This window comes from Aquarana catesbeiana, linkage group LG03 (assembly GCF_042186555.1).
Source record: "Aquarana catesbeiana isolate 2022-GZ linkage group LG03, ASM4218655v1, whole genome shotgun sequence".
Taxonomy (NCBI): domain Eukaryota; kingdom Metazoa; phylum Chordata; class Amphibia; order Anura; family Ranidae; genus Aquarana; species Aquarana catesbeiana.
This window is the reverse complement of record NC_133326.1, coordinates 59,847,084-59,874,850: the sequence shown is the minus strand read 5'-3', so window position 1 is coordinate 59,874,850 and position 27,767 is coordinate 59,847,084. Positions and strand designations below refer to the sequence as shown.

At 42.1% G+C, this 27,767-nt stretch overlaps 1 protein-coding gene across 2 annotated transcripts in view; it reads left to right on the top strand.

Moving 5' to 3' along the window:
- The window catches only part of ADAMTSL3 (ADAMTS like 3), a 754,066-nt gene that overhangs the window by 108,029 nt on the left and 618,270 nt on the right, over positions 1–27,767 (top strand). The gene's annotated exons all lie outside the window — the stretch shown is intronic.

Genomic DNA, 27,767 nt, shown 5'->3' with positions numbered 1-27,767 from the left:
ATACGAACTGCGTAACATAGTTTTTAATAGCCACATCAGCTATTTTATTTAAATATCAAAATAAATAGCACAACATTAACATAGATAATTTTGACAATGCAACCAGGAGGGGGTCTTTGGGTGTCCTTAAAGTGAAAGTCCAGGCTTTTCCTAACTATGCTTAAACCTGCTTCTACCCACCTTCTAACTCCTATTCTAACTACCCTGTAAAGGGAAGATGCTTACCTATCCTGAGGGTGCTATGGTTCGGTCATGTGTTCTTCTCAGAGACCGGCTTCAGGGGATAGGAGCAATCCTCAACAACGGCTAAAATGCCTGGGCAGTGACATCACCTATAGACTTGCTAAGAGGCATTCACTATTGGCTGTCCCTCCTCTCCCCTGAAAATGCCACTGGGAACTGATCATGTGACCAGACTGGAGCGCCCTCAGGATAGCTAAGTCTAAGTATTTTCCTGTATTTTCACCGGGTAGTTAGAATAGCAGTTAGAAGGAAAATGGGAGCAGGCCTTCAGCATAGTTAGGAAAAGTCTGGACTTGCACGTTAAAGGCCACATTTATAACTAAAATCACCAATGTTCTCAACTGCACCTCAACTGGTTTGAAAACCTTACAAACTCACGCGTGTTTGCTTTTTTCCCCAGGGGATCTAGCGCTTAGGAGAACCACCGATAACCATGGTGGAAGCACCATACCTCAGATGGGCCCTCCAGTTTTGTAATAATTTAAGTATTCACTGACCCCTCCAAAGACTTTCCAAACCATAATGCTGCTGTGACTTTTTTATTCTTTAATTAATACCTCCCAAAATCATTGCAATCATTGATTTACAATAAACTGCAAGTCTAAGGCAGGTGGGTGGGAAAACGTACTCTTCATCTGAACTTTCTAAAATGAATACCCAGCATCCTGCACAGGAACAACCCCTGTGGCTCTTTCCTATCCATCTGACCTTCAGCCACCAATCTGGTAAGACCTACACTCCTTTCACATTGAACTCACATTTCTTAGTAAGTTTCTGACCTGTTCCTCCCCTCCATCCATTTGCTGATCTCCAGGTCTCACTGTTGATGAGTTAAGGAATATTGTTTGAAAGTACTTCGAAAAATGTTTGCTTTTAACATTTGATTTTGGAATGAATGGACTTCCTGAATGAAAACTACAGTACATTTAATGTTAGAAATTAGTTTGAGCCAAAAATGTCCATCATGCTCCTTCAAGCTTTCTTGTCACTGTAATTAAAACCCCACTAATGAAAAGGAAATCAAATGAATATTTTTAAAATGAAAATTTTCTAACTAAATTCTACTGGGCAGTGTAACATATCACCTAACCCTCCCTATCAGGTGGGTATGGCAGATCTTTGGATTAGAATGAGCACATTTCAGCAAAATTTGTGCTGCTACATAGATCAGGGCAGAGTCTTAAAGTTCTCTATGTTTGTGCTGGAAATCAACATAATAGAAATAATCTACAGTGTAATTTTTTATTTACTGTAAAAAAAATAGAGTACTGCTGGTTCTTTTCTTTAAGCAACTCTTTCCTTTGCCAATCTTTACATAATTATCTGCCAAATGTGAAGGTCCCTATGGCAAAATCAGTGAACTGAAATGTCTTGCCTTGAGACCAAGATATTCAATCATTGGTTGTTGCCATCTTAGCTCTCATACAGTAAAGAGAAGGTGCAGCCAGGATGTCAGTTATAGCTTACACTTCAAAGATACCTCTGAGTGGTTATGTCGACCATAGATTGTTCAAATCTTGGCCGGTTCAGCGGGTACAAGCCTTGATTTTTACCTTCTATGGGCAGGCTGATTGTACCCAAGTCGATCAATCGATTGACTTGGGTACACCCAGCATGTTGGATTTTTATATTCCAGCGGGTATAGTCACTAGCAAATAACACTGTGTTCTCCTTGCAGGGACAGTCCTGTGCCAACCCGTGGTTGCAGGAAAGGAACAAGCATTGTCTATGGCCTGCCTTACAAATGGAGAGGAGAGCTTACTGTTAACATCTGACAAAATGAATAATTTGCATATCAGTAAAAGTGCTGTTTCTTTCGTTTAGGCTGCACATTTTGGACAGCTTGAAGCAGTTTATGCAAGTTTACACAATTGAGGCATGGGAAAGTTCAAACTTCCTAAACATTTATACAAAAATCAAATAACTTGCAATTTATGACCAATCCAGGAAAAAAAAATAATGATGTGTAGTGCTCACTCAATAAGATATTTAATACTCTTTAAAAAAAAAATCCATATTCTTGGGTCCTGGGCTCCACAGAGGTCATGGCCTTGATTAATAACTGTTCATATTGATTAGCTTGGAATCTAGCTTTTATAGTTTTAATCAATGTTATTAATGTAATTGCATGTAACCACTTAAAGCATATCTAATGCCAAAATTCTGTAGTTCCAGTATTGCTCCGCTATCTAACTCTGGCTTTAGTAGGTCTAACATTGCTCCTGCCCTAATTTCTGTACTAAACCTTGAAAAAATGTTGTGGTTGGCTTACTGTTTCCAACTGCTGAAATTTCTTTTAAGTCTTTTTTGGGACTGAAATTTTGCCACAAAGTCATTGGAAGCCTTTACATTTCTCTCCCATTTTTGTCTAAAACACTCACTATTATGGATACACAGATATGCACTGATAATTGTTCCTAATAATTTTTACCAGAAGGATTTTTGTCAAAGCTAAACTAGCCATTTTATAGTTTTGTATAGAGTAGAGATTGGCTAAAATGCCTGTCAGTTGTTTTGCCATGTGTGTCCCATTAAGAAGATTTCCCTTCATTTCTTGTTCTGTAGACACAAAACTCTAATGCCCCGTACACACGGTCAGATTTTCCGATGGAAAATGTGTGATAGGACCTTCTTGTTGGAAATTCCAACCGTGTGTAGGCTCCATCACACATTTTCCATCGGATTTTCCGACACACAAAGTTTGAGAGCAGGCTATAAAATTTTCCGACAACAAAATCCGTTGTCGGAATTTCCGATTTTGTGTACACAAATCCGACGCACAAAGTGCCACGCATGCTCAGAATAAATAAAGAGATGAAAGCTATTGGCTACTGCCCCGTTTATAGTCCCGACGTACATGTTTTACGTCACCGCGTTCTGAATGATCGCATTTTCCAACAACTTTGTGTGACCGTGTGTATGCAAGACAAGTTTGAGCCAACATCCATCGGAAAAAATCCTAGGATTTTGTTGTCGGAATGTCCGATCAATGTCCGACCGTGTGTACGGGGCATAAAGTGAAGGAACTTTCCTCTCAGAGAGTTATCATCATCTATTCCTCCATATTTTAGATTCTTCCTTACTTTCAGTCCTAGTGACAGTGGTCGCTAGCACAATGAGAGACACTGACCCCCTGCTAGTAGGGACACAGATGGAAAAAAGAACCTGACAAAGGGTTCTAATACTTCCCTACTCTATCCAAAAAGAAAAAAAAGGCAAGGTTAAGATACACTTTAAAAAGCGTCTATCATGCCTAACATAATGATAAAATTATGGGTAGTTTTGTATCAGGGCATATCCTTTAGATACATGGGTAAAGTAAGTAACTAGAAAACCCAGAATAAATCTTTAAAAAATAACTAGATGATTTAAGTCCCAAGTGAGTCAAATTTAAAATGTCTTACCAGCTTGGAAGCTAATTGAGGCAGCAGTACATTACAGCATATGGAAAACCCTTTATAGTATATAAGCATTACTGTTATTTTGTCTACTTCTAAAAAAAGACAGACACATATGGCAAATCTAAAAAATACAAGGAGTGTAGCCTTGCTCAGAATGTTTGAAAGTCACATGGGGAATGTCAGGGTCATGTCTGCCAAGTTCAGTAATCAGACGGTAGCTCAGTCTCACTCACTCGCTATGGCAGTACAAGATCAGGGGGAACACTGGAAAAATGACTCTACATGTCTTGAGACTATCAGTAATGAGTGAGTTTCTAATCTGGCCTTGTGTGCAGGAGTAGCCACCAATTGCTGTTAAAATTGAGGATTAATGAGACATCATCATCTGGGAGATATTTAGACAGGAGATTATCCCTGGCTTTTAGAAGATGGGCTTTTAGTTATCTCTTGAAAACAACCTCCTTCTAGGAAGCCCCGATAAAACAGTGGAAACTGTGTCTCCTTCAGCTGATATAAAATACATTACACTTATGATGATCGTCTCTATGTTGACAAATGGCAACAATGACGAATGATTTGCAGATACTCTAGTGGAAGAAGAAACTCATGGAATCATAATGTGCCATAAGAATATAGATACGTTTATCTGGCGTCTGTATTTATAGATGCCTGTACTGTACACGATGGTCATGAGAGCTGATCTGATTTGTACTCACATAGAGATAAAACCAGGATGCTGTTAGGTGTAATCTAAAATAGGCTGTTGGTTCCATAGAAAGAATACGTTCCATAATTTATCTTAGCATCCTATTTCTATCTCCCCCTACACATCCCAATTCGTCTCTATGTAACCATTCCAGTGGCTGCCAACAACGCACAATTTGTTATCAGTAATTATACTCACAATGTCAAGAACCTCTTTATCTGTGTTTTTAGGCTATCAAACAAAAAGCCAAAACGTGACCAAGACAATAGTTCATTATATCCTTTTTTTTGGAAATTTTGAAACTGAATAAAGTTTGCAAGCACAGTAAAATTTAGCTTGTACACCTATTGAAGGACCCCTGAGTTATTTTTGCAGGTTTCATCAAACTCTAACAACTTACTAAACTGAGATCTTTGTAATTTCATCCAGATTTAGTGGAAAATATCCTTGACCACACTATATTTTTAACATAATTTGGGTAAGTATTTTGGTAAGTAGAAAGGGTAATATGGCACCAGACATTGTGGCTCAGTGATTCGCATTGCTAACTTGTAGTACATACAAATGTTCTAGGTGTGTTTCCCAACTGAAGCACTATAATTGTGGCGTTTGAATGTTTTCCCTATTTTTTCATGAAGCTTTCTAAGTTTAGATGATCTGTATTTCTTTTAATACAAAATTAGTTCTTATTTAAAGGAGTCCTAGGCTGGCCAAACATTACCATTGCATTGAATCTCTTTTTAAGTCATATACTCATCTGTCCATATTCCTGCCAGGTCCATGCTCTATTGCTCATGTACAGCTGCACAGCCGACCCTTCAAACTCTCAGGTTCTTCCCCTATGCTTTTATACAGAAAATTCTATTAATTCCTATGTAAATGCTATCTAATATGAAGGATATGTAGCATTTCCATAGGAATGATCAGGATTCTTTATGTGCATGCACAAAAGAAGTGAGGGTCCAACTTGAGAGTTTGCGGTGTGGCTGTGAACCCCCCGTGGGTTGTGCAGCATGGATCTGGTAGGAATGTGGAAAGGTGAGTATAACAATCAGTTGCATACATTTTCATTTTTTGAGTAATTGCAAACAGTAGAATCCATGTGTGAAAGATTTAAAGAAGGCATCTTCTGGATGTCTTTGCTAACTCCGCCTTTTCCAACACCTTCTCCTTATTTGGTTAATATACATGCCTATATGTGGCATTCATTACCTGGATTCATTTCAGGCATAGCAGTTAGAGTGACTCCATCATGCAAATAGTATAGGAGATGCCATTACTTACCATTGAGAATGTTAGATTACTGGTTGTCACGTTAATGCTTTGTCTTTAAAGAGTCTCTGAACTAAAACAATTATAGAGATAAGGAATTCTCTCACTTTTCTGACACTCGATTACAGCATTCATGTAACTCAACTGTATCTCAAACATATTGGTTCAGCTAGTATGGCAGACAGCTAGCATTTTTAAAAAAGGTCTAGCAATAACACCCCTCATGCATTTTCTCATAACAGCATTTAAAGGCCAGTTTGCTGATTTAATCGGTGGCATAATGTGTAAGGTCATTATTAACATACAGGGCGGCCAGAATAATTATTTAGAACGTTTAAAAATTAGGAGAATTTGGAGTCAACACTTGGGCTCCAGGTTCCTCAAACCTTGAACCATTTTTGCATTGTGGCAAGCAGCATTACCCCGCTGAAAGAGGCCATTGCTATTAGGGAATACCATGTTCATGAAGGGGTGCACTTGGTCATCAACAATGTTTAATTAGGTGGTACGTTCCAAGTAACAGTCACATGAATGACAGGACCCAAGGTTTCCCAGCAGAACATTGCCCAAAGCATCATGCTGCCTCCACCAGCTTGCCTTCTTCTTCACATACTGCATCCTGGTGCCATTTCTTCCCCAGTTAAGTGACACACGCGTACATGGCCATCCACATGATGTAAAAGAAAACGTGATTCATCAGATTAGGCCACCTTCTTCCATTGTTCTGTGGTCCATTTCTGATTTTGGCTGTGGACACGTGTCAGCATGAGCACCCTGACCGGTCTGCGGCTATGCAACCCCATACACAACATACTGCAATGCCTGTTTTTTTTCTTCTTTCAACACATCAACTTCAGGGACAATATGTTTACTTGCTGCCTAAATCATCCCACCAAGTTTCAGATGCTATAATCAAAGTTATTCACTTAACCTGTCATTGGTCATAAAGTTATGGCTGATGTGTGTGTATGTACTGTAATATATATATATATATATATATATATATATATATATATATATATATATATACAGTATATACTGTATAGAGCTTATGTTTATAATTGTATATGTACAATATATGGGGCAGCATATTTGCTCATTATAAACACAAATGCTGTTTCCCGTTTTGCGGTGCCACACAGTGGTTGCACTTTACTGCATCTTTATGCAAAAAAATTAGTTGCCAACTTATTAAAGTACAGCTTTACCTTTATCTTCTTTGAGTTCCTGTTGACCTGAATGGGGGCTTATTTCGTGACTGAGGATCCTTGGTATCAGTGGCGGCCCATCCATCCCCCTAATCCATGCGACCGGCCCCTAATCTACATGCGAGGCGTCGGACACATAGATTCCATTTTTTTTTTTTAAAAGCACATGATTAGAGCCAGAGGCAGGCTCGGGGGACACAGAGCACTACGCCTTGAGCCCACTTAGTTGTGTGACAATAGCAAACTCATTTTCTCTATTGTCTTCCTGATTCTCCTCCTGGCCAGAAGCAGGTGAGACCCGATTGGCCGAGAGGAGTTAGCAATCGATCAAAGTGATTGTATTGGCCGCTAAGGGAAGGAGGAGGGAAGCCACCGAGGAGGAAGCCGCCATGAAGCCCTAGATACAGAGGAGGAGGAGATGCAGGAGGGAGCCGAAGCTGCCCACGACCTAGATGGGGTAAATGCAGGGCCGACCGACCAGGGGGGGCGGACCAACTAGGGGCTCAGGGATATGGCGGCGGGATGTCTTATTTTCCGCCACTGCTTAGTACACAGTTATAACTAACTCAATGGGGACTCAATAGGAGAAATTTTCTTTAGCTCAGGTGTGGCCTATTGCTAAAGAGAATCTCATTGGCACAGAGTGTAAACACTAGAAGAGACCGTTGTACTTCAATGAAGGTGCACAAGCTGCTGGGAGGAGGATTTGTACAGTTTAGCTTCGGAGGGCTGGGTGAAGGGGTTAGCATTAGTTAGTTATATAGTTACACCTTCTATCTTCCACTACAGTTTAAGGTTTACTTCCTCTAGCGTTTCTTTTCCATATCTCTGTATCCAATTAGGTAATAATAATATGGAAAAGGAAATATATAAAATGGTGAAAGTCAAATGATGTGCTTGCCTTGAAGACATGCAAGTACATGCTTTATTTTTTCAAAATGACAACATCTATTAGCCAATGTGTTTGGACAGCATAATCTTGTGCATGACAGCTCGCAGCTCCCAAAATGTGCTGCTGTAATGTGATGCTTGGCGTAGGGTTTATTTCATTTAATAAAGCGTTATGTTTTAAACTTGCTAATCTAGTTGTTTGTGGTGATGAGTGCCTTTGGAAGTCTTTGCCTGGTAATAATAACTTTTTTGCTACGTTTCCTAATGCTCTGTGGGCAAGTGCAAGGCCATACAGATGAGTGTAAGTGTAAGGAAAATACACAAACTTCCCACAGATTTCCACCCATACTGAATGTGTGAAATAATAGTGTGATTAGGTGTTTTCCAAAATGTCCTTTGACTGCCTTCTAAAAGGCCCGCAGCTATATGAGTGTGAGACCAGGATACAAGCAGCCTTTGTACCATACAATAAGGCTGTGGTCAGCGTAGGTTGCCTGAGTCAACTTTAACCAATTGCACATTAATTGCAGAATTATATTCATTGTGTCAGATAATGGCTAATGTTATTTGCTATTGCGCAGGGAAATGAAACAAAAACATGTACTTGAATCTATGTGTGTAATGCAACATTGTACAGCAGCATAATGTATAGCAATCAAATACATTCTCTATTACATTATTGGAAAAAAAGGTAATTAAAGTATACCTAAAGACAAAACTTATTTTTTAATTTTAGATAGAGTGGTAAGGGATTAGAGCGCTTGTCAGTTTTTATTGCTGGGAGATCCACCCTCTCTATTTGTCCTGTTTACCGTTGTCATTAAAAGAGAAAGTAAAAAAATCCCAAATTTTGGGCTCTCCCCAGAAAAGTAACAGAGGGAAATGTTCCAGTGGGGACACTAGTTCTGGTGACCTGGGGATCTCCAAGGAATGCCCTTAATTTGCAGAGATTTCTTCTAACTTCCTGTCAGGCTATGGGACAGGAAGTGAAGGTAAATCCCTGCAATGGGACACAGGTGGCAAAAAAATGACAAGGATTATAACTAGAGGTCGACCGATATGGGTTTTTCTCTGGCCGATGCTGATGCCGATATTTAGAAATCGCAGTGGCTGATGGCCGATGGCCGATATATGATGCCGATTTTTTTGGGCCGATATATTAGGCCGATTTTTTTTTTTTTTCCCTTCATCTCATAAAATCTAACAGTTAGACCCCTTTCACACTGGGGCGTTTTTTTAGGCACTTTTGGGCTAAAAATAGCGCCTGTAAAGTGCCTGTAAAACAGCTCCCCTGCAGTCTCAGTGTGATATCCCGAGTGCTTTCACACTGAGGCGATGCGCTGGCAGGATGTTAAAAAAAAGTCCTGCAAGCGGCATCTTTGGAGCGGTGTATACCGCTCCTCCACCAATCCTGCCCATTGAAATGAATGCGCACCGCTCCCGAAGCGCCTGCAAAGCGTTTCGGCAGCAGCACTTCAGGAGTGCATTTAACCCCTTCCTCGGCCACTAGCTGGGTTATAAGCACCCCGCTAGCAGCCGAATAGCGCCGCTAAAATGACAATAAAGCACCGCTAAAACTAACAGCGTTTTACCGTCAACGCCTGCCCGCTCCAGTGTGAAAGCAGCCTTAAGTAATAAGTGATACAGAAATTTTTTTACATTTAAACATTTATTGAACAAAACAAACCTCCAATCAGTTCACTTGTATGTATAATTTAGATTAAAATAATAATAACTATATCTTAAATATTAAATACACAAAAACAGGTAATCAAAACTTTTGGACGAAAAAAAATGGGCTAACTTTACTGCTTATTTTTTTTTTTTTTTAATTAGTGTATTTTTTTTTTTAAAATTGCGTTTGAAAGACCGCTGCGCAAATACCGTGTGACAAAAAATATTGCAACAACCGCTATTTTATTCCCTAGGGTCTCTGCTAAAAAAAATATATATATATAATGTTTGGGGGTTCTAAGTGATTTTCTAGCAGAAAATACAGGATTTTTACTTGTAAGCAACAAGTGTCAGAAAAGATTTAGTCTTTAAATGATTAAACTGAGAAATATAAAAGAACCCGAAGAGATACAATGTATCTTCTTATCAGACTTGGCAGGCTGCCCAGGGAGGAGAGAAGAAAACTTCAGACAACTTGCAATTGACTTTTATTACAGAAGTCATTTGCAAGTCCCGCTGAAGTTATAATCGGCTTTTTTTATCAGCACAATCGGCCGATGCCGATTAAGTAAAAAAAGCCAAATATCGGCCGATATATTGGCCGGCCGATATATCGGTCGACCTCTAATTATAACCCTCCCTTACTCTATCCAAAATGAAAACAAGTTTTGCCTATAGTTCTACTTTAAGTTAAAGTGTTACTAAACCCCAACAGTAAAATTAGTCTGTATATGCAGTAAAGCATGCTTGTTATACTCACTGTGGAACCGAAGAGGTTAATCATCTGCATTATGTAAAAAGGCTGTTTTATCTTCTGATCCTCCCCTTCTTCCAGTGTCTCCAACTCATCTCCAGATATTACAGAGGGTAGGGGACAAGCTACACATGCTCAGTTTGGTGTGTATTGCTAGAGAATTTTTTTCTTGGGAGAGTGCATGTGATCGGCACAGGGCCAATCAGCACTGTCCAGAAAGAGGGTCAGGGGTCTTGCAGTCTTTTAGGACAGTGAGAGCAGTCTGAAAACGCCTCCTACAACTTTTAACCAGACACAGATAGAAGTCACACAACAGCTTTATACTGCTAATGAGAAAAGGTATTTAGCAGTTTATAATTAGTAAAATAATTGCATTTTCATATTCTGTGTACTGTGGAAGACCAGATCTAGTGAATGCAGGGTCCTGGGTTTAGTAACACTTTAAGGTACAGCTCAATTAAAAAAAAATATAGAAAGGAATAGTACATCCTCCCATGTAAAGACACAGGAAAGGGCAAAGTTTTGACCAATTGTGCTCTCTCCTAATTTACTGCAAGAGTATGAGGGTTGTATAGTAGATATCAATTAGTGCAATTAAACCATATAAACACATAAAGCTGCTGAACACTCAGGGTCAAATTATCAAATCCCATTAAAAAACATAATATAAAACAGTGCAGCACTGAAAAACATAAAGCAAACAAATAATGTTCATATGCAGCAGAACCTGAGCACCAAAAATGAGTGTCCAAATAGTGCTTCTATGTACAATCATGCAGGTAAATCCGCGAGGAGCCTCCACCTCTTATAGTAATAGCAGCTCACCTCAATGAGTGGACTCCTGAATAAACAGAAGGGTCACAAGTGCTTTCCCCTAAAAGGGTATGTGTGGCTGTGTCAGTAGATGTTGTATGTACAATCACCGAACTGAGCTGACAGGAAGGATCCCTCTCTCTGCACTCCGCAATCTTCTAAATATGTTGGACAAGATCTCCCGTACCACAAATGCATGTAATAAAGAAAATATATTCTGCTCTCTGCAATGTTTATTGTAATAAAAGATAATAAAAGAATAAAACGTACACAACACTACAACCCAGTGCCTGGTATGTGAGCGTGTACACTAAATTCAGTGATGGCCACAGGTGACGTTATGTGATTTACTTCCATCGTGTCTCAGGTGGCGGGACTTCGTCAGCAGGTAAGGAATGGCGCAAGGCACCCGCTTGATATAGTATTGGCCGGTAACTATGGGAACAGAAAGCCTTTTCGCATGGTATATAATCAAGGAGGCTCTACACTCTCCCGGAAGCTGCCAGGTAGTGTCCACAGACATCGGAATAATATAATAGATGTCCACAGCAAATAGCCTGACTGGACAATAAGCCAAATTTATATATAGGCATCTAAATCCATAAAACAAATTAAAGGCATTAAAATATATATCTGCAAGCCGTAAATAGATGTCCAATAAATATTAGATCTATTTTTATTTTTTAATTTTTAAATTTCACATTTTATAACAATATAAAATATATTTTATTTAATTTTAATTTTAGTATAACATCAATCCGCGGCCATCCTAAATAATTAACAAAATACAACCTAATTAAAATATTAATTTAACGATCAGCTCAGTTCGGTGATTGTACCTACAACATCTACTGACACAGCAACAAATACCCTTTTTGAGGAAAGCGCTTGTGAACCTTCTGTTTATTCAGGGGTCCACTTGAGGTGAGCTGCTAGTACTATAATGCCACTTACATACAACCGGACTTTACGGCATACTTGGTTTGGCGAACCGGAGTCCATCGGACAATTCGATCGTGTGTGGGCTCCAGCGGACTTTTTTTCCCCAAAAGTTCGACGGACCTAGAAATGAAACATGTTTCAAATCTTTTCGACGGACTCGAGTCCAGGCGAAAAGTCCACTCGTCTGTATGCTAGTCCGACGGACAAAAACCAACGCTAGGGCAGCTATTGGCTACTGGCTATGAACTTCCTTGTTTTAGTCCGGTCGTACGTCATCACGTACAAATCCGTCGGACTTTGGTTGATCGTGTGTAGGCAAGTCCGTTGATTCTGAAAGTCCATCGTAAAGTCCGTCAAAGTCCGCAGGACAAAGTCCACTCGTATGTACGCGGCATAAGAGGTGGAGGCTCTTCACAGATTCACCTGCATGATTGTACATAGAAACACTATTTGGATACTCATTTTTGGTGCTCGTGTTCTGCTGCATATGAAATTTATTAGTATGAGGGTTGCAGCTGAACTCTTTGGCGATCCGCCAGACCCTAGTATCCCATCTATGGTAAATTGCCTTGATCCATTGGAAATAAAATTGAAACTGTAAAGCAAACATATTTTAGTTTAATGGTAATGCATTGTTATGGCAGTGGACTTATGGTGTATTGGGCTACTTAGGTTGGTGTCAGCCCTGAACATATTTGGAGAGTGGTTACTTGAGAGCTATGTGCAGCCACATGCCAAATTAAAAGCAGGATGTCGATGGTGCATGTACAGTGGGCTGTTCAGTGGGCCACTGTTGTGGTGAAATTCTGAAGGTTTGTATATGCCAGTTATCAAGCACTCTGGCGACAATCTTCCCTAAAAAGTGTAAGACCTATTGTTCCATAGAACTAGCGGAATAAAGTCTGTCATCTCCAAGTTTGGCCATCAGTTGAAACTCTTGAAATATTCTGCGGCAAAGAGCTGTGTTCATAATACCTAACTTTAGGACATCTGGTTTTAAGGGTCTGAAAAAGACCAAGGAGCATTTGTAGGCACCCTACAGGTGTAAAAATGCCCCATACACATGATATTATTTCCCAATGGAAAATGTTTGATGGGAGCTTGTTGTCGGAAATTCCGACCGTGTGTAGGCTCCATCGGACATTTTCCATCAGAATTTCCGACACACAAAATTTGAGATTTGTCGGAAATTCTGATGGAAAATGTCCGATGGAGCCTACACACGGTCGGAATTTCCAACAACAAGCTCCCATCAAACATTTTCCATTGGGAAATAATATCATGTGTACGGGGCATTTTTACACCTGTAGGGTGCCTACAAATGCTCCTTGGTCTCTTTCAGACCCTTAAAACCAGATGTCCTAAAGCTAGGTATTATGAACACAGCTCTTTGCCACAGAATATTTCAAGAGTTTCAACTGATGGCCAAACTTGGAGATGACAGACTTTATTCCGCTAGTTCTATGGAACAATAGGTCTTACCCTTTTTAGGGAAGATTGTCGCCAGAGTGCTTGATAACTGGCAAAATCCCAAAACAAAATCCGTTGTCGTAAATTCCGATCGTGTGTATACAATTCCAATGTTCCACGCATGCTCGGAATCAAGCAGAAGAGCCGCAATGGCTATTGAACTTCATTTTTCTCGGCTCGTCGTACGTGTTATACGTCACCGCGTTCTTGGCGATCGGAATTTCCGACAAGATTTGTGTAACCATGTGTATGCAAGACAAGTTTGAGACAACATCCGCTGGAAAAAAAACATGGATTTTGTTGTCCGAATATCCTATCATGTGTACAGGGCATTAAAGTTTGTAGGTGCCCATACATCAGTGTAATCTATGAGCTCAAGGCTTAGGAAAATGTGAGTTTATAAGCCTACATGTTTCAGAGGAAAAAGCTCCACAGAATGTTATTGAACACAAGGAAAAACGTATAAAGAATGCCATGTGCCATGGGGAAAAAGCCACCCACTATAACATCATTTACAGGGAAAAGCCAAACACAACAGGGCAAAAATGCAATAAAGTATTTATCTGCCGTAGGGTAAAGCCATACAGCATATAATCAGTCACAGGGAAAACCCCATTAAAAGCACCATTAATCATACAAGTAAAGACACATAGAATGCCATCAATCATATAGAAAGAAAACACAGCATGCAACTTATGTGGAAGATTCTACACAAAATTATAGTCATAAGGGACATAATACTTATAATTCTAACCCGCAACTCCATGCCACAGGATTTTAACAATATTTAAATGCTCAAAAAGCATGAATAGCTTGCCCCAGAGCAGAATTTTGTCACCCAAAGGAGAAGTGAGACTGGTGCGAACCGTAGCCAGAATATGATCAGGAGGAATCACAGGATCCGGAAACCGACTCCATCATTGAAATGGAGGAAAACTGTAGTGACAAAGCGTCAGCCCTTACATTGTTAGTACCGGGTAAGAATAAGACAATGTAATTGAAACTTGACAAGAAAAGAGCCCATCGTGCCCTTCTGGGAGTGAGGTGTTTAGCCTCAGACAAGAATGTGAGATTCTTATTGTCAGTAAGAATGAGAACCGGCACAGTGGTATCTTTGAGGAGATGTCTCCATTCTTTCAGTGCTAAAATGATCGCTAATAGCTCTCTGTCCCCAATCTCATAATTGCACTCTGCAGGTGACAATTTCTTGGAAAAGTAGCCACAAGGATGCATATTGCTCTCAGAGGTAAGACGTTGAGACAGAAGGGCGCCAACTCCAGTCTCAGAAACATCAACCTTAAGGATAAACGGTAATGTAGGATCAGGATGTGCCAACACAGGAGCAGAAACATAGGCAGCCTTGAGACTCTCAAAGGCCTTAATGGACTCCGGAGACCAACTCTGTGGGTTACCGTTCTTTCTGGTCATATCAATCAGGGGCTTGACCAGAGACGAGAAGTTATGAATAAACTTGCGATAATAGTTGGCAAAGCAAAGAAAACACTGCAGAGGACGTAAACCCACGGGTCGGTGCCACTGTAGGACTGCTGAAAGTTTCTCTGGGTCCATCGAAAAACCAGCAATGGCAATGAGATAACCCAGGAATTTAACCTGTTCACGATGGAATTCGCACTTCTCCAATTTACAATAGAGATTGTTCTCCCTTAGTTTCTGAAGCACATAACAGACATCTGTGTGGTGGCTCTCCAGGGACTTTGAAAATATGAGGATATCGTCGAGATAAACCATCACACATAACTGCAACAAATCTCAGAGGACATTGTTAATAAATTCCTGGAAAACTGCTGCGACGTTACAAAGGCCAAAAGGCATTACGAGGTACTCATAATGGCCTGTTCTGGTATTAAATGTGTCACGGAACGCCCCACACTTCGCTTGAGTGCTTCCATCATATACCGCTTCCTAAGTTCTGGAACACGAGTCCAATGCATCTGGCCATAGGAACCCCAAGAACTAGACAACACCAGTCTTGGAGTACATCAGAACTACCTTTATTTTGAGATCTCACAGACCTTTATACAGCAGGGATGACTCAAAGCTAACCTAATTAACATGACCTAATTTACTACAAAATGTACCCAGACCAGATGACAGTCTTGTGGGCACTGAGCTTCACACATTAATACAATTAACAATACAAACAACAATCTCCCCCCTCCTCAGCCTAGACCATTCGTCTATTAGCCAATGCTGGTGGCTAATGTGATCAGCTCTCTCAATTAACATAAACACATGTTGATAACACCAGCATCTCCTCACAGGATGTGTCCCAACAGAATGAATCAGTCTTATCAGCAGGGGGCTGCTGGAGGAACCCCCCCTCCCTCTTCAGGGACACAAATCTACAGTAAGGAGTCCCCATACAATATATACATGACTGAGTCCGATTAATACAGTTCAGACTGGATTTCTCATTCACCTCAAATGCTAGGGCCCATAATCGGTGGGCAACAGGCTTGCATACAGTCCTCTCCAACAGCCTCTGCTCCGGCCAGGTCCGTGACATTTCTCCCCTTTCGGCAGGAGACTAACACAGGAGGAGACCCCAGACGGGTTGACTCCGAAGTTAGTCCATAGTTCCAGTCCTCTACTGCCTGTACCCACACAGTACCCCAAACAAATTATTCCAAACAGTGTATTACTCACCCAGCCATCCTCTGCCTCTCTCAGAGAACATATCTGCCGCTGGGGAGAGGCCCAGACTGGCCCCTCTCCCTGGAATCCTTTCTGCCGCTGGAGAGAAGACAGGAGGACTGGGCTCACTCCATTCTGCTGTTGGGGATCTGGGCCGACTGCCCAGCATCCCTGGGGTATACAGGTGGGGACTGAAGCCCCATCAACCAACACCAGATCAAGCTGCAGTTGTGAGGTGATGACTGCATTCTCTCCTTGGATCCTGATCTGCAGCTCGCGATAGACTGCCACCTCCTCACCTTGGGCCTCCACAATTGCTGCAGGTGTGGGGCAGAGGTCTTGGACCCTCTGTCCGGTTGCCAGCACTTCTGCTGGGGGTTTGCCAGGTGGTTCCTCCTCTACAGAAACGTCTATTAAATCCCCAGTCTCTGGAATTGGTAAAAGTGTGGGACAGAGGTCTTGGACCCTCTGTTCAGTTACCAGATCTTCAGCTGGAGAAGTTTGTTTTAACTCCATAGATGCTGCTGGCAGAAAATCACATGTCCCTGTCAGTGTTGTGGGAGAAAGGCCGACTACCTCTTCTCTCAGGAAGGCCAAAGCCACTGTTGGTGCTGGGCAGAACACAGTGAACTTTGGCAATGATAGCAGCTCTTCTGCTGGAGGCTCATCAGGTTGTTCTTCCTCAGCAGAAAAGTCTATCAAATCCCATGTCTCTGCAACTGGTGTCTGGGGATGGAGGTTCACCATCTCCTGTCCATGGAACCCAGAAGATGTTATCAGTGCTGGGCAGAGGTTAGCAGAGCTCTGCCCTGTTGTCAGCACTTCAGTTTTGGGGATGGCAATCTCCAGATTTTCCACTGCAGATTCTCTGGCATGCTGCTGGACAGGCACATTCCTCCATCCAAGATCATCCCATGCAGAAACAGGATCATCAAGGTCAGTCAGCACTTGCTGCATCCGCCATAAGACCTCCGCCTCCATAGCTGTGGGGGCAGGTTGGCAAAGCACACTATCGCTCTGCCACATTGCCGACTCTTCAGCCAGGATTTCAGGGTTGTCAGCTGGTATTTCCTGATAGTCCCAGGCAAAGGGAGCCCAGCCCTGGCACTGAGCAATGTCTAGCAGCCGTCTGTAGGCGATCTCTAGCTCCCATTCCTGAACGGCCAGAAACTCCAAATCTTCCTGTGCCCAGTGCACTTCCGAAATGTTCAGTAGCCCTTCTCTGAAATCCATGATTTCGTCCACCCGCCGCTCCAAATCACTCCCAAAGTTAGGGTCCCCTGTCAGCTTCACAAACAACAGTCCCAAGCCGCCGTAGCTTAAGCCTTCCGTTGGGCTGTCATCCGCTATCCAGGGACATGCTTGGGATACATGCCACCGGAGGGCTCTGTAGCTCTCATCCAGCTTCATCTCTGCCCAGACCAGCCTGCTTAATTCAGCTGTCTGCTTCTTGTGTGGTTTTTCTCCCAAAAACCGCACCCGCAGTCCGTACTGCGACCAGTACCTTTCCTCGATGGAGGGGAGAACTTTTCCCTGGTGTCGCTGCTCACGGGCTAGCGCTTCCTTCCAGAGTTTGCAGCGAATAGAATCACACCATCCCAGCAGGACCTGCTCCGATACTGGTCCTCTGTGCTGTATCTGCATCTCTCGCAACCTCCTTCTGAATTCCTCATCCATGGCGGCTGGTATCTGTACCTCTCCTCTTCTGCTATCTGGACCTTGGATCCAGATGGAAGTTTGGATGTCCCAGACTTCAGGAAGCTTTCCCGCTGCTTGCCACCAATGTCACGGAACGCCCCACACTCCGCTTGAGTGCTTCCGTCATATACCGCTTCCTAAGTTCTGGAACACGAGTCCAATGGATCTGGCCATAGGAACCCCAAGAACTAGACAACACCAGTCTTGGAGTACATCAGAACTACCTTTATTTTGAGATCTCACAGACCTTTATACAGCAGGGATGACTCAAAGCTAACCTAATTAACATGACCTAATTTACTACAAAATGTACCCAGACCAGATGACAGTCTTGTGGGCACTCAGCTTCACACATTAATACAATTAACAATACAAACAACAATCTCCCCCCTCCTCAGCCTAGACCATTCGTCTATTAGCCAGTGCTGGTGGCTAATGTGATCAGCTCTCTCAATTAACATAAACACATGTTGATAACACCAGCATCTCCTCACAGGATGTGTCCCAACAGAATGAATCAGTCTTATCAGCAGGGGGCTGCTGGAGGAACCCCCCTCCCTCTTCAGGGACACAAATCTACAGTAAGGAGTCCCCATACAATATATACATGACTGAGTCCGATTAATACAGTTCAGACTGGATTTCTCATTCACCTCAAATGCTAGGGCCCATAATCGGTGGGCAACAGGCTTGCATACAGTCCTCTCCAACAGCCTCTGCTCCGGCCAGGTCCGTGACAAAATGCAGTTTTCAACTCGTCGCCCTCCCTAATCCTGACAAGATTTTATGCCCCTCCCAAATCAAGCTTCATGAAAACCGTTGCTCCCTTGAGGCGGTCAAATAACTCCGTAATCAACGGAATCAGATAGGCATTCTTAATCGTGAAATGATTGAGACCCCTATAATCAATACAAGGTCTTAGTTCACCACTCTTCTTCTTTACAAAGAAGAAACCAGCACCAGCAGGAGGCGAGGATTTGTGGATGAAACCTCGTGAAAGTGCGTTTGCAACACACTCCTCCATGGCCTTATCCTCCAAGACTGACAAAGGGTAAACCCGGCCAAGTGGGGGTAAGACACCAGGTTGAAGGTCAATTGCGCAATCATACGACTGGTGTGAAGGCAAACTACGGGCTTGACCTTTGACTAAGACATTGCTAAAATCGCGGTATACCTTCGGCAGGGAGGAGAGTGAAGAGGTGCACAGGACCTTGGCTACTTTCTGGAAGCATGTCTTACTGCATTGTGGCGACCAGGAGAGAACCTCAGCACGGAGCCAATCAAAAGAGGGGTTGTGCCTCTGTAACCAAGGATAACCAATAACCAGCGGAAAGTTAGGTGAGAAAATAACTTGTAATTGGATTATCTCATGGTGAAGAGCCCCTACGACCATGGACAAGGGAACAGTCTCATGAGTCACATAGGCAGGCTGTAGAGGTCTCCCGTCGAGAGCCTTAATGGTAAGTGGAGTGTCACGCAGCTGCAGTGGAATCGAGTGCTTGGATACAATGAATAGGCCGGCAGCCCCAGAGTCGATTAGAGCCTGTATCTCGAGGGACGACTCAGCCCAAGAAAGGGTAACCGAAACCAGGGGCTTTACCTTCTGGATAACTGGGGACGAAACACTGCCACCTAAGGTCTGTCCATGACAGGACCTCAAGGTTCGGGCGTTCCCTGGACGGGTAGGACAAGACTTCAGAAAGTGATCTGCCTGGCCACAATAAAGGCACAATCTCTCCCTCCTCCTAAAGGTTCTCTCATCCGTAGAGAGACGCGTGAAACCAAAGTGCATGGGTTCACCTTCACTGACCGACTCGGTACCAGGAGGCATGGCAGGTGAGGGAGGCAAGGGTGGGACTTCAAAACGTGGAGACAAATGTACAGGAGGCTTCTGCACGCACTCCTTAAAAGAGAGTCTTTCTCTGAGTTTGAAGTCAATGGGTATATCTTGGGCTGCTATCTCATCCTTGATGGTATCTGAGAAACCATGAGAAAAAGCAGCCACAAGGGCCTCATTGTTCCAAGCAACCTCTGCTGCCAGAGTACGGAATTCAATGCGTAATCAGCAACAGTTCTCATACTCTGTTTGATGGACATGAGGCACTTGGCAGCAGAAGCGGAGCGTGCGGGAATGTCAAATATCCTTTTAAAAGAAGCCACAATCTCAGGGTAACGCAAGACAACAGGTTTTTGCGTCTCCCATAGAGGGTTTGCCCAGGCCAAGGCTCCCTTAGAAAGCATAGATATCATGAAACCTACTTTGCTTCTGTCCATGGGAAATGCCTGGGGCAGCATCTCAAAGTATATCTCAACCTGGTTGAGAAATCCTCTGCATTGGACTGGATCGCCCCCAAATCGCTGGGGAAGCGGAACGGAACCAGGCATACCTCTTATAGAGGTAATACTCAAGGCGGGTGCCTGCACAGAGTGCAGCAGCAGGGACGGCCTGCAACATAAGTTGTACCGGAGCAGCCACAGTGGGAGATTCCAGGTGAGCCGTGCGACTTACCTGGAATCGCCATGGCAAACTGATCCATGCGGCGATCCTGCTCATCCAATCTGGAAAAAAATATTGCCAACAAGTGGATTTACTTCATCTTCTGAATTCATGGCCTTTGCCTACTGTCAGAAACCATGAATCAGACTGAAACAAAAGTAGCCAGAAGAAATGTCAGCCAAGCAAGTCTTTAACAGGAACACAGGAGAGTGTCTCTAGAGATGTGACCAAGATGAAGGCAGAGATCATCTGGACTGGATGGCTTAAGTAGGCAGGACCGACAAGCAGGATCATCAACAGGTGAGTCACTGTGAACAGATAGGAGCTGGCAATTAGCCGACAGCTGAGCGGCAAGCTCAGAGAAGGAAGGGCTGGGCCCAGCCCTGACACATACATACAAAAATACCTATTCTTCCCACTGGATTTCTAAATAAATGTTGAGGGAAAAAGATGACTGTTTGTAACCACACGCAAAATGATATCTAGACGATTCATCATATGTTGCAGAAAATTAGTTTCATTATTAAGAAAAATGAGTACCAGCTATGGTCATCTCTGGTCCAGCTTGGTAATCTTCAACGTTGATCAGAGTTTTCCCAGGCATGCCTAAACATGTAATTTCAACATTTTTAATATGCTTCATAGGAGTAAATCTGTATTAGGCAAGAGAAAATTTGCAGAGAAGAATAAATTAATGCAGGAATCACTAATATGTTTTATATTTGTGCTACCATTAGTCAATAGTAACAATGTAGAGTTTTTCTCTACTTCTGTTTTTATCTCCACCCCTATAGCAAAGAAAGCGGGCAGGAGGCTGTGAATAGTTATTCCAAATGGTCTTTCCCTTTTAGCAATGTTCCCTTTTAGCAATGAATATTCAATGTGTGAAAAGCAGGATGAAATCAAAGTTCCAGAAACATCCACTAACCTCCCCTGTTACCATCTTTGTTGAACTGGTTTGTGGTTTTCAGCAATTGGGCTTCCTGTGTGGTTATATAGGCCTTTTCTGTGCTGTGGCAAAATGTTTATTATATAATAAAAAGTGTGTGGGAAAGGAAAGCCTGGGCTCTTGTTGTATATGGGAACTGTGTATGGATTTATGGTTTTTGAAAGATGTGTGGTAATTTATAATTAATTGGATAATAATAAGTTATATTTTTACAAGGTTATTTCAGTTCTATGGAGATTTTTTATTGCCTGTGGCATGTATGCAGACACCTCTGGAATGGAATGTTGGTTATTCCTTTATTGGGCTTATTTGGGAAACACCATACGGAATAAAATTAAATGGTTTATACATTACAGTAGCTGTGGCATGCTGTATGTGGCCTTGTTGTTTCATATTGATGAAGTCATCAAATGGGGAAATATATTGGTGCATACAATATATTTTATAGAAACAATATTAATACTCAGTACTTATCAATAGATTATCATTAATGCAGAGCTACAGCCAAATAGTTTAACTGACAAAATAAGTGCAATTCTTTTCAACAGTCCTTCCACCTTTTACAGCCAGGGTGGTGATACAATCTCCATCCCAGCAGTGTGACCTCCCCTCCCGCAGTCTGCTCACTAGATTATAAATGGGCTTTACTACACCTGTTAGGTTCATTCTGTGCCCTAAGTCTACTTAAGCCTTAAACGCCCCCCCTTTCACTTCTTATTGATCATAACATATTAACATGTCAGCATTCATTTTGCAACAGAATTTGATGACACAATGGCACCCTGCATTTCTGATGTGCAAAGGATTATGGGAATATATACAGTTGTGCTTATAAGTTTACATACCCTGGCAGAATTTATGATTCTTGGCCATTTTTCAGAGCATATGAATGATAACACAAAAACATTTCTTTCACTTATGTTTAGTGTTTGGCTGAAGCCATTTATTATCAGTTAACTGTGTTTACTCTTTTTAAATCATAATGACAACAGAAACGACCCAAATGACCCTGATAAAAAGTTTACATACCCCAGTTCCTAATCCCTTTAACATCAATAACAGCTTGAAGTCTTTTGAGGTATTTGTGGATGGGGCTCTTTATCTTCTCAGATGGTAAAGCTGCCCATTCCTCTTGGCAAAAAGCCTCCAGTTCCTGTAAATTCTTGGTCTGTCTTGCATGAACTGCATGTTTGAGATTTCCCCAGAGTGGCTCAATGATATTGAGGTCAGGAGACTGAGATGGCCACTCCAGAACCTTCTCTTTATATAGTGAAACATAACACAGTGGGGTATTTTTTTTTACTTTTACTTTGTTTACATTATTTCTAGACTATTTACTGAGCTGTGCGTCCGATTAATCATGGCATGTGACCGCTTTGACCAGTTGGTATTGCTCTGATCTGCTCCAGAAAAACTAAGGAAAGAAGGGTAAGGGTAAAGCTGGCCACACACCTATAGATTATCTGCAGATTTTCTATGGTTAGATGGAAAAAGTGGAAGATTCCTCCGTCCACACAGTTTAGTGAACATGGAGAAATCTGTTGCACTTTTTCCAACTAACCATAGAAAATCTGCAGATAATCTATAGGTGTATGGCCAGCTTAAGGTTCTACGATCAGGATCAAGATTAAAAAAGAGTTATCACTCTTTTTTCTTATGCCATATGTACTTTATTACATCTTTCTAGGTTCCTTCAAACACTAGCTGCAATGTCAGCCAACGTGTCCCCCACTTTGGTGCATGGCCACACAATAGCAATAAAACGACAATAGCAATAAGATGACTGCTTTTATTTGTAGCACCTTTTTCTGGCTCCCAGCACTTTCCCAAGGCAAACGCTGGCAAGTAGAATGCAAAGTGATGGGAGGCTGACACACCTCACCTTGTGCATTCTTCTTGCCGATGCTTGACTTGGGAAAGGGCTAAGAGTGGGAGACATTTGCTCATTACCAAAGCAGCCATATCCTTACTAGCTGAGCTGTCACACAGCTGTGCACCATGGAGGAAGGGACATTACAGCTAGTGTTTTAGGGCACCTAGGAAGATGTACTACATATCCCATCAAAAACTGAAAATCGAAAAAAAAAAAAAAATAGTGATAATTCTTCTTTGACTATGCCAGAGGTTAAGAAGTAAGACATTATTTCAGGAAAATATAATTTAATGGTTAAGACAGAATTAAAACTACCGATGTTGGACTCGGTAGTTTGATTTATTAAAATTGGAGCGTACAAAAACTGGTGCAGCTCTGCATGGTAGCCAATCAGCTGCTAACTTCAGCTTGTTCAGTTAAAGTGGAAGTCTATGCAAAAACTTAAATCCCTGCATCTATAGATACCACGGATCTAACACTAACCTCTCTATCCCTGTAAAGAAAAAACAAGTACACATACCTTTTTGGAAGCCGTTCTGACCTGCTCCTATCGGATCCCACGCTGAGCTGTCAGCCATGGCTTCACTGTAGAGGTGGATGCAAAGGAGACGGATGACAATGGACGCCCCAAGGTAACTCTATGGGTGACGTCACTTCCTGTTCATTTCACAGCCGATGTCGGCCTTATCCTCTGTAGAGCTTCCACCGCTGGAGATCGGGTCAGAACAGGTCAGATCAGCCTTCCAAAGAGGTATATATACTCATTTTTTCTTTACAGGGATAGAGAGGTTAATGTTAGATCTGTGGTGTCTTTTTTTGCATGGACTTCCACTTTAACCGCTTCCCGACCGCCCACTGTATATTGACGTCCTGTTTTTTAAAGATGGATATCTCGGTAACGGCAGCAGCTGCTGCCACAACCGAGGTATCCATCTTTAGGGCCGGCGATTCTGCACACGATAACGGTGGTCTCTGCGGTGGGTTCACCGCGAGATCACCGTTATCGGCGGCAGGAGAGGTGCCACCCCCCCTCCCGCCGCTCTCCCGCGCCCTCCGCCGCTTACCGGAGCCGTCGGTAGCGGCGGAGGAGATCGGGTCCTGTCACTGCTGAGGTACTGAGACGAGTGAGGCCAAGATGGCCCCCACCCGTCTCTATACCATGTGACGGCCGGAGCGATGTCATTACAACGGCTCCGCCCACTTCTCTTAAAGGCACAATTTTTTTTGTGTCATTTTTTTAAACGACTTTTTTTTTTTTTTTTTTTTTTGCATTTTAGTCTAAATATGAGATCTGAGGACTTTTTGACCTCAGATCTCATATTTAAGAGGACCTGTCATGCTTTTTTCTATTACAAGGGATGTTTACATTCCTTGTAATAGGAATAAAAGTAATCCAAATTTTTTTTTTTTTTTAAAAACAGTGAAAAAATAAATAAAATAAAGTAAAATAAATAATAAAAAAAAAAAAAATTTTAAAGTGCCCTGTCCCGACGAGCTCGCGCGCAGAAGCGAACGCATACGTGAGTAGCGCCCACATATGAAAACGGTGGTCAAACCACACATGTGAGGTATCACCGCGACCGGTAGAGTGAGAGCAATAATTCTAGCCCTAGACCTCCTCTGTAACGCAAAACATGCAATCTGTAGAATTTTTTAAACGTCGCCTATGGAGATTTTTAAGGGTAAAAGTTTGACGCCATTCCACGAGCGGGCGCAATTTTAAAGCGTGACATGATGGGTATCAATTTACTTGGCGTAACATTATATTTCACAATATAAAAAAAAATTGGGCTAACTTTACCGTTGTCTTATTTTTTTTTTCAAAAAAGTGAATTTTTTCCAAAAAAAGTGCGCTTAGAAGACCGCTGCGCAAATACGGTGCAAAAAAAAGTATTGCAATGACCGCTATTTTATTCTCTAGGGTGTTAGAAAAAAAACAATATATAATGTTTGGGGGTTCTAAGTAATTTTCTAGCAAAAAAACCTGTTTTAAACTCTTAAACACCAATTTTGGACTCTCCAGTTTTAGTAAATCAACCCCAAGGTGTCAAGCAAAAACTAACATCTATGTGCTTTGGATAAAAAAGATAAAGCAGTTTTTTTATAAAAAATAAATGTAAAATATTTTTTACGTTTTTTTTTTTTTTCTGTAAGAGTAAATTCACACAACTCTTTGATAAGTACGCTGCAGCTTGTTTCCCCACATAGCTTTCTTTGTTTCGTGAACACTAAAATGACTGAATTATGTTGGAGTTTTTTGTTTTAAATATAGGGTTTTTACAGATGGAAAGCACATGCTTGTTGATATTGAGACATACTGTCAGTACTGTTTATTACTTTTATATACATATATATCACACAGGTATGTATTTATTTTTGGGAGTATTTATAGAACAGTTTATATTTTACTGTGAACAATTTTGTAATCTTTCATCAGAAACAATGCTGCACCATAAAAAACACCATTTCTCATCAAAGTCCTCTGTCACAGAGAAGAGCATAAAAAAGGGTGTTGTACAAAATACAGCTGCACTACTAAGTGACTCACTGGCCTGGAATAAGTTAACAGGTTTGGAATTCCATCTTCACTGGCTGCATTCTTATTTCAGGTCAGCAAGTAACTCATAAGTACAATGTAATACTGACATATAATCAGACACATAGGTTGGACTTAATGGTCTTGTGTCCTTTTTTAACCTCACCTACTATGTAACTATGTAACTATGTATATGTGACCAAACAGTAAAAAGGCAAAAGATTCAATTCTGGCAAATTCAGTGTCAATTATACCTTATTCTATAATTTATGTATGTTCAGTATATATAATGCTAAAGAAGATTGCCTGAGATTGCAGACATATTAGTTGAATTGATAGGCTCCATTCACGTCTCGAGTTATAATGGCCTATGCTGATCTATTATCTTCATACAGTTTTAGAATTTCTCCGTTTTTTTTTTTTTTAATGATAATGAATCTCAATGGTTTTGTTTTGTTAAGGGGGAATGCAGAAAACTCAGTAGTAAATATAAGTATAAAATATAACCATATTGATCAGACGGTGCTTTTTGGTTTTAGATGAGTTGTTTGGAAAACAGTGTAATGCTCTCTTAAGGTCTCAGGCCAGCCATTCACAGTTCAAATATTGTCCGATTCCTGCTGATTCAAACAGGTAATGGGTAGGCTGAATGTACCAAGTTGATCAATCGAGCTAGCGACAATCACTGTCTTCTCCCCTGCCCAATCCCGCCGAGAGAAGTCAATGGCCCGGCAGGAGGGATTACCGCATCAACACTGTCTGTGTTGATGGGAGAATCTAGTGAATTTCTTTCCTGCAACCCTTTGCAGGAAAGAAATTTGCTCCGTGTATGGTGAGCCTTAGGCATTTATTAAAAAATCAAGTCTGTCTCTCAGACCAGTGTTTTCCAACCTTTTTTCGGTCAAGGCACCCTTTAAAATTATGGACAGTCTCGAGGCACCCCATTCTAAAATGTAAAAAACAATTCTAACAGTTTTACATAATGCAGCAACATCCACACACTTAGGACACCCAACGTTAGAGGTGATTTCCAAAGCAAATACACTTTTGAACACTGCTACTGACTAGTATTCCTTTTTCTCTATCACCCAACTAATGTGACCCCAGCACAACCATTATCCTCCTTATTAACTGATGATGTCATTGGTTGTTAGGACACCAATGGCTAGAAGGTTGTAATGGTGCACAATAAAAATCTGTAGCTTTATGTAACTGTTTCACTCGCTGGCTTGTATACAATTTTTGGGAAATTTTTAGGCATTTTGCCAAGGCACCCCTGAAGATACCTCAAGGCACCCCAGGGTGCCTGGGCAGGGCCGATCCTAGGGCCACAGGCGCCTGGGTGAAGAAATATTTCTGGTGCCCCCACATGGGCGTGGTCATGTTACTAACCCCTCCCCTTTGGCGGGGGGTCACAGTGGCACTATTTGATAGGCACAGCGACAGCATTTGATGTGGCACTATTTAATGGGCACAGTGACAGCATTTGATGTTTCACTATTTGATGGGCACAGTGACAGCATGTGATGTGGACTATTTGATGGGCACAGTGGCTGCATTTGATGGCACAGTGGCTGCGTTTAATGGGCACAGTGGCAGCATTTGATGGCACAGTGGCCATGTTTTATGGGCACAGTGGCTGCGTTTAATGGCACAATGGCTGCGTTTGATGGGCACAGTGGCTGCTTTTGATGGACACAATGGCTGCATTTGATGGACACAGTGGCTGCATTTTATGGGCACAGTGACTGCGTTTGATGGCACAGTGGCTGCGTTTGATGGGCACAGTGGCTGCATTTGACGGGCACAGTGGCTTCGTTTAATGGGCACAGTGGCTGAGCTTGATGGGTACAGTGGCTGCATTTGATGGGCACAGTGGCTGCGTTTGATGGGCACAGTGGCTGCATTTGATTGGCACAGTGGCTGCGTTTGATGGCACAGTGGCTCCGTTTGATGGGCACAGTGGCTGCTTTTGTTGGCACAGTGGCTGCATTTTATGGACACAGTGGCTGCGTTTGATAGGCACAGTGGCTGCGTTTGATGGCAAAGTGGCTACGTTTGATGAGCACAGTGGCTGCATTTGATGGGCACAGTGGCTTCGTTTGATGGGCACAGTGGCTTCGTTTGATGGGCACAGTGGCTGCGTTTGATGGGCACAGTGGCTTCGTTTGATGGGCACAGTGGC